The sequence below is a fragment of the Epinephelus lanceolatus genome, chromosome 10 (assembly GCF_041903045.1).
Source record: "Epinephelus lanceolatus isolate andai-2023 chromosome 10, ASM4190304v1, whole genome shotgun sequence".
In the NCBI taxonomy this organism is placed as follows: Eukaryota; Metazoa; Chordata; class Actinopteri; order Perciformes; family Serranidae; genus Epinephelus; species Epinephelus lanceolatus.
Window position 1 is genome coordinate 832,774 of NC_135743.1, and position 8,459 is coordinate 841,232.

The window sequence follows — 8,459 nt, forward strand, 5'->3', positions numbered from 1 at the left end:
AACAATAAAATCAGTGACTTTTTTAGTCACATTTTGCTGCGATAAAAATCACTGAAGTGAGATGACAGACTGAAAAGTTTTAATCTTATTAGATACAACAGATGCTGATATTGTTTTCCTTTTGGGACAAAATGAAGAAAAGGTAATACTTTATATTATTTTATGGCAATACTCCCATAATGCAACATTTTTAGTGTCACACTTATGACTTAAGTATTGTGATAACATTGCATCGTGAGGCCTCTGGTGTGCAACAAACCCTCAAAGGAACCCTCACTCCCAGGGTCTCTGCAGGAGGCAGAGGTTTTTATCGGCTGTGATCAGCAGTGATGGAAACACAACACCTGGGTGGACACATTCATTTCAGCCCCTTTACCTGCAAGATGCAACGACAGGCTGCCACAAAACACCGACTGTCTCCGTCCACACAGCGCTCAGATACTGCTCGCAATGTTTCAGCACCAAGTTTCAGAGAGGCTGAGTGAGAAAGAGGAACCAGCAGAATATGTTGTCACTGCTGCTTTCTGCTGTTTATTAACCTGATTTCTGTCTGGACGGTGATACTGAATGTGACACAGCAGGATAAAAAAACACTTGTCAGCTCGCAGTTGAAATCTATCTTCTGACTAGTTTTAGCAGGTTTTCCTGCATTTATAAAAACCTGCTCATCCAGGTTAATTTTGGTGGGAAGTAGTTTTTATTTCTGTATTTTGTCGACTCTCAGATGAACCACACCTTCACAGCGTGTCTATGACATGTGAGACGTGTCTTAAATGTGCAGAGTTTATTAGCCACTGTATCATCCGTTCACCTGCTGCAGTCTGCAGTGATGCACTCAGCTCCACACAAGTTCTATTATTGGTTTAATATTGATTATTACTGGTTAAATATTGATTATTACTGGTTTAATATTGATTATTACTGGTTTAATATTGATTATTATTGGTTGCTAAAGTTGTCAGGTTAAGTAAGGCAGGATAAAAACAGAGAGTCACACATAAAAACATTAGTTTGAGGTTTCCTGTTGTTTCTTCGTGGGACAGTGAGGTTAGTAATTAGACAGAGCAGATGGTGCTGTGGTTAATGTGAGCCGTGTCACTGTTCGCTCATGACAGCGTGTTCATTTTCTACATTCATGTACAAGGTAACCCCCCCCCCCCCCCCACTAACCCCAGAGGCCAATCTATGACTGACACCAAACTAATGAACCAGGAAGTCACAACCAGCTTCTTGGTGTTACTTCTGGTGGACTTTAGACTCACCAGGAAAAAGACTTTGTGAGTTCAAAGGCTCAGTTTTAGTCTCTGAGACAGTTTGAGTCAGAATCAGTCCGACCGCAGAGACACATTCAGTTCATTCTGTTGTGCTCATTTACCTAGAAATGATCAACAGGAGACAGAAGGCTGTCAGGTTTCATCACTTCTGCCTTTACAACCAAAAAACACAATATTTTTAACTGACTACAAACTGAGTTAACCCCTTAACACCCAGCTTTCCCTCTTTATTTAACACAGAGCAGGTTCAAGGTTCAAGTTTCATGATGTTTACACTGAGCAGCAAACCTGCAGGGCTGAAACATGAAGCCAAAACCTGCAGTTCCTCTAATGTCCACTGGAGGCTGGCTCCCACAGTGAGTCAGGCCCCACAGACCTCCATGTTAACATGTAGAAATAAACATGTTCTCCGGATGCATTGTGTGGCAGGCGGCAGGCAGGGGCGAGGACCCAAGCATGCTACCCCCTGGTGTCGTGCACCACGTACACGCACATGTAAAAGCCAATGTCAAGGCTTCAAAACGGGAGTCCACAAACCAACAGGTGACATCACAGTAATCTATACATTAAACCCAGCTCTCTGTAGTTCAGCTGAACATGTGGTGTATCAGGATCTCCATAAAGTTCAGAGGGTTTGAACCATGCTTAGCTGCACAGCATGAGTCTGCCTCAGCGCTGAGTAAGGACGGGCTCAAAGATGCTGACGGACTGCAGAGTCTCTTGAACCCGTTGGACGCTCCTGATGGAAACACACCTGTGTTCTCAGACTGAGCTGCTCTGGCTAACACTGGATCCAGGGACTGTAATTGGATGCACAGTAAATCTTGTTAGCCGTGCAGAGACAAGAAGCTCGTAGCGAGTCCACTCTCCATTTACAACAGCAGTCATGTCAGATTAGTTCCCAGCGTGCACCTCCTCTGTTAAGGTGCTCCTTTAAAGTACCACTTTTCATCCTGCACTCAGAACGACACAAAGATGAATGATTTACAAAAAGGCTGGTACGACTTAAGAGCAGCGTTAAAAGGAGAAGTCAAGCATGTGAGAAAAGGTAAAATCAAGACCTCCAACTAAACGCCTGCAGAAATTAAGTGAGGCGTACAGTGGATCTATGCTGCGGCCAGTGATGGATGGAAGTCAGCAGATTGTTGCAGCCCGAACCGATTCATCCAGGAATGTTGTGACATCTACTTCTAATGGCATCTGCGTTCCAGGAGAATCAAACCTAACACAGTCTGACAGAAACATATGTCTCCGTTGTGCCTGTATGACTCCAGCTCTGCAGGCTCGACTCCACTGTACGGATGAGGAGGAATGCTTTGTTTCACAGGTACTCGCTCAGATGCTGAGAAGAAGCTGCTCCTCTGATCTGCCTGCTGTTCACATGGAGAACAGCTGACTCCTTATTAATGCTACACAGGACTGAACATCAACATAATAAGGCCATCTTCTACATGCTACACTGCAGCAACCACAGATATCACTGAGCTGTGGCAGACAGATGGGGAGCAGGTAAATATGAACCAGATATTAAAACATCACTTTCACCTGCAGATTTCCTTCAACATGGAATAAAGACACAGCTTGTCTATGTTTTAATTTACAAACAAGAGAATTCAGAATATAAAATATCTATTATTCTATAATCTGATATCACAGTCAGCTGATCAGTTTCACCGTCATGTTTATAAATAAATAATAATTAAAGAAAAACATGTTGCAGCCTTTAATATAAACACAGATACTCTATCACAGGTGATAACATGTGACAAGCTGCACCAATGGTACAAAACAGGACACACCTCCGGTCCTCTAAGTGGGCGTGGTCGTCTCCCCCACTTGAACCTAATTTAGCTGTGAAGGTGCAGGTGAGTGAAAGGTATCCATTTGCTTTTTTAATATGATAAAAGAGTAAAACAAAAAGTCGTAAATCCTTTCCTGTAGTTTTACGATATGAAATGTCAGGTTGAGGATTTGAGGTCATATTTGTTTCACACACACCTGTAATTTTTCTGCTGGAGCAGGAAGTGACATTTGAAAAGCAGCCAAGAGGAAAAAGCTTCAGATCGAAGTGTGTCTGCTGTGAGCGACGGCAGGAGACGAGTGTTACACTGAGTGTAGATGATCAATGCTTCGCTCCGAGCACCCGGCTCAGACATGTGACCGGTCGACCAATCACAATCATTCTTTAATCCATCAGAGAAAAAGTGACCAGTGATTTGTCTTTAAACAACAAAGTGAAGCTCCAGTTGTGTCCAGAAGGATCAGTCAGCAGGCTGACAGACGACTGACTCTGCTGCAGGTGAGTCTCACACGTCAATCAACACAGTCTCACTCACGACTCCTCAAACACTCCGTCAGTGGAGCGACACATCAGAATATAAAGTCCAGGTTCCCTCCAGCATCAGTTCTGGACGCTCAGGGCTACATTCAGTCACTTTTCAAAATAAACTTCAATCATAGGTTTACTTTGTTTTCAGGTTTACTTCCTGAGGTTCAGGCAACAGAAGTATGTGGTTAGGTTTAGAGAAAAGACCGTGGTTTGGGTTTGTCACCGCCTTAACTTGACGTTACGCTTTGCTCTTTCAATAACTAATTCAATGTAGTTTTGGGTTCACACAGGACACAGACAGCTGTCTCCTGGCTAAAAGTCCTGTGTTTGTTTGACCCACCACCGTCCCTCTGTCCCTCCGTCCCTTCCTCCTGCCCTCCTCTGTCTCACTCTTCATACGACAGCTGCTCCTCACAGCGTCAGATGATGACTACGGATGCACGTAATTAGACGTCTAATCGATTAATTGCCCGGCCCCTCGCTAGTCGGCACCAGAAATATTAGTCAGTTAAACAATCAGTGTTTCACTCATGTACAAGGCAGCTTAACTGTCATGCAGCCGCCTGCCACTAGTGGGTGCTACAGAGCGGTCAGACAGCAGTTCCCCTCCTCGCCGTAATGCTCCAGTAGACTGGAGTTTTAAACTGGAGAGACGTCCTCTCATTAACCAGCGCGGTTTGATCTAGAAAATGAATTCAGCAGCAATGAATCTTTTTTGAGATGTTATATTATTTGTTAACTTTAAAGTGAAGTGCATCATTTCCGTCAGATAATCTGCAGGGGTCAATGTGCCCCACATTTCAGACGCACTTTATTTATTTCAGATGTTATTTAGCGGTTAACTTTTGACTGTTTCGCCGTCATGTTCACATTCATACGGCACGGCACAAAGTGTCTTGTACTTCAGCAGCATTTAAAATCCAACATGGTTGTTTTGGGACAATGGTTCAAATACTTAATAATAAATTGTGTTTTCCTTTTTAAGACTCGTCGACTAGTTTTAATTAAATTTTCATTTGTTCCATGAAAGCTGGAGATTGGATTCATTAGTCTGGGACCACTCAGCTGACTGAGAGCGCTTCAAGCATAAGTATTTGTTGTTGTTGTTGTTGTTGTTGTTGTTGTTTTGTCAGTCAGGGTGTTGAGCAGTGGACTTCTGAGACATTTTGGTCTCCAGATTTTGCTGCAGAGTCAGCGCTCTTCACTTTCACGCTGCTCTTTCAACTTGATGTGTGTTACCGCTGTTGCAGGCGCTCTATGGCCGACTGGTGGCGCTCTATGGCCAAGTGGTGGCATAGCATGACAGTACAAAAGGTGACAAAACATTTGAATTCAACGAATTCAGAATGAGAACAGACTGGAAGTGGACAATAGCCAGGAAGGTAATATCGAGTGCTTGTTTGCTCATCTAAAGAGGTCTGAACAGGCCCCATACACACACTTCATGAAACAGACAATCCAACAACTCTGTGTCCACTTCACACAGGTGACATCTCTTTTTCATTCATCACACAATAACTCCCATCAGTTGTCATGTTTACTATCAACACCGTTAATACCTTTGAGGACAAACTGTCTTCAGTGTGTTACGATCCATCACGTCTCGTGTCTTCGTATGCCGGCAGGATTTTCACCTCTCGTCTTTGAGTGAGGTCCTTCAGAAACATTTCTGCCTTCAGATGTGCTCAGACAACACTTCAGTTTTTATCACATATGAAGTCATTCTGGCTAAAACCTGCGAACAGCCTCTGACTTCAGTAGAAATCAACACAATAAGTGTGCGTGTGTTTGTCTCGCAGGTCCGCTGACAGAATCCTGTGACGACAGACGACTGCTGAAATGTAAATGAACAAACTAATACAGATGTTGCTCTGTTAGTCCTGACTGATGAGTTCTGTCTGTGAGCCGACAGCATGTGAAGCCAGCTGTCACTCTGCATCTATTCTCCCACAATCCTCCACTCTGAACTTTAGAAAAATACCTCCTCACCACATGCTGCTGAGAACAACTGTCACCACTGTCCTCTGCTCCTCCGTGTCCATTTCACTGTTTAGGATTTTATCTAATAATAATAATAGTAATAATACATTATACTTGTATAATCATGACGTCATGGATAGCTGGCACAGAAAATGGTTTTTGTAATGATGCACTGATTCTGAAATGTTTTTGCTGTTTTCGTTGTTGTTTAGTGATTTTTGTTGTTTTTATTTTAATACCGATTTTATTTTATTTTTATTTCCCTTTTTGTTCCTGGGAAACAAAGAAATCGTTATAAAACAACTACACAAATGTTTTAAAGTCCTTCACTATGTGACCTTTAAAGAGCACAAATTCATTCAGACACATTAATAAAACAACCTTTAACATTACCTTACAAATGAAAACATAAAAAACCTGCTCCATGAGCCCTTTTTACTTGTAATGTAATGATGTAATTCCCTCTTTAATATCTATTTTATACTGCTGTGAAAACATCGACACATTTGTCCTTCAAACAGCTGAATTTATCACCAAAGCTACATTTTACAGGATCACACTAAACACATCATGAGAACATTATAACTTACCTTCAACCATTACTCATAATGTGACTTAATGTGACCTCCTTCAGCTGTTAGCTCCACCTGCTGCTAACTGCTAACGTTAACTAGCTGCTAACTGCTAACAGCTAACATTTACTGTCTCAGTTGATGCTGGACAAAGACGGGGACTAACGCTAACGGTAACAGTAACGTTAGTGACATTATAGTTCTCGGCCTTCATGTGTTCATCGTTCTGCATGTTGTGGTGATTTCAGGTGGTTTAACAGGTGAGCTGATGTTGCTTTGCGGCGCAGACACAAGTCTCATCACTCTCTGAATGTGATTAGTTCTCTCCTAAATCCAAAATACTTCCAAACAACAGATGAGTTTCTTTTCGTCCGTCTGCAGTCACAACATTTAGGGAACTTTTTCACTTTTTCTGCAGGGAGCACGTGTCACGATGACAGCTCTTCAAAAATGAAGGCTGCTGTAAGGGAAACACTTAATCTCATTATATAGCTGAGTTTTCTGTCAGCATCCATTTTAAACACCAACATCACAGTTGATCACGTTTAGTTAACTGTAGGAAGCCAAAGTCATGATTAAAATTGGATTAACTGTGCAGCCCTGATCTCTACTGATGTTTTTCTGTTACAGATTATTGAGTAACTGTTATAGAAACACATGAGTCCACAGTGCCAGAGAATTCGTACTGTACCTCCTTTTAATTACAAAAAATGGAACAAAATGTAAATCTGGTCCAGAAAAAGCCTGATGCAGAGAGCATGACGTGATTTCTGTGACAGCTGCATCTGTATTCACTGAGATAAAACACTGCTGCTGAGTACTGTCAGTATCGTTTGTTATCTCCACTGAATTTAAACCACCCGACTGTTGTACAAACTCACAGTCGTCTCTAATTACAGACTGTCATATGAGAGTTAAATCTTACTGTGATCAACTTTACAGGCCACTGCATTAACAAAAGGTCAGTGCAGGTCTGCTGATATGAAGATCTATGAACGTGCTCAGTCTTCTGTTCAGATTCAGGATTAATAGGTGCATTATGGTGTCTTTTCTTTCTCAAGCGCTCGTCTATTCTCTTCTGCTTCGGACTGAGAAACCATTCTATCAATGTTTGTCTTATTAAAATTATTTTCCAGGTCACATTTTTTCTCTCGGAGAGATTAAGCAAACTCGGAGCTGCTGTTCCAAACATTTCTAATCTAATTTTTCCCCCTCTTGCCTTTACAATTCTCATTATTGTTCTGTAATGTATTTGAGATCTGGCTCAACACCTTTCCCTCTGAAAAGCTCTTTATTCATTCAGAGAAGTGCCACCCCCTGCTCCCACTTTCCCGTTGACTCAGCAAGGCGGCATGAAATAACACTGCTTCAATTTAGACTGCTCCTGCAATAACCAGATAGAGTTCAAAGGGTGCTTAATCTCACCTGTCACTCAAACGGCTGGGAAGGAAGGCCGACATGAATGAAGAACAAAACGGCAGCTGAAAGTGTGTGAGCGATAGCGGCGCGTCGAGGTGAGCCGGAGGTCTTTGATTACTTCTCTCAGCGGACGTTCGCTGCGGATTCATCGTCCTCTTTCTTCACAGAGCGCTGCTTGACGTGTCTGCTGATTGTTCTTCTGGAGTTATGCCTCCGTCCATCACTTCCTGTTAGATTTCACAGAGACAAAACAAAACATGTTCTGACTGTAAATAACATACTGACGCACATGAGCAGAAACAAAACAGTGAGAACATGAATGTGTCATTTGATTGAGGTCAGAAGTCGAAGCTTTGACAGATGAAGGCAGTGTATTCAAGGTCTGTTGGTCTTAGACATGAAAAAGAGTCGACAGGCACTCTAACAGCTGTGTGCATGCTAATGTGTTCACAATGAACACGTTGAAGGTTCTGTTAGTCTGCTAACACCTGCTAACACCTGCTAGCACCTGCTAACACCTGCTAGAACCCGCTAACACCTGCTAGCACCTGCTAGCACCTGCTAACACCTGCTAGAACCCGCTAACACCTGCTAGCACCTGCTAACACCTGCTAGCACCTGCTAACACCTGCTAATACCTGCTAGAACCTGCTAACACCTGCTAGCACCTGCTAACACCTGCTAGCATCTGGATTTTTAATGCATTGGAAATGATTTTTATCAGCATTCACAGCCAGGTCGAATGACTCTGCAGCACTCAGGGGTATTAATTGAGAGTTGTTGACTAGAGATGATACGCCGTCTCATGGTGGTCACTTCCTGTCAGCGTTACAGATCAGAAGCACAGAGAGTCGTTGACTAGAGATGATGCGCCGTCTCATGGTG

The 8,459-nt window shown here is 42.7% G+C and overlaps 1 long non-coding RNA gene across 1 annotated transcript in view; it reads right to left on the minus strand.

Annotated features, from left to right (window-relative positions):
- LOC144464397 (uncharacterized) overlaps positions 1 to 7,758 on the minus strand; it is an 88,239-nt gene extending 80,481 nt beyond the window's left edge. Inside the window, exon 1 of the long non-coding RNA XR_013492109.1 lies at positions 7,581 to 7,758. This is a non-coding gene — a long non-coding RNA (uncharacterized LOC144464397). The remainder of the gene's footprint in view (positions 1 to 7,580) is intronic.
- Between the last annotated feature and the right edge of the window lie 701 nt (positions 7,759 to 8,459).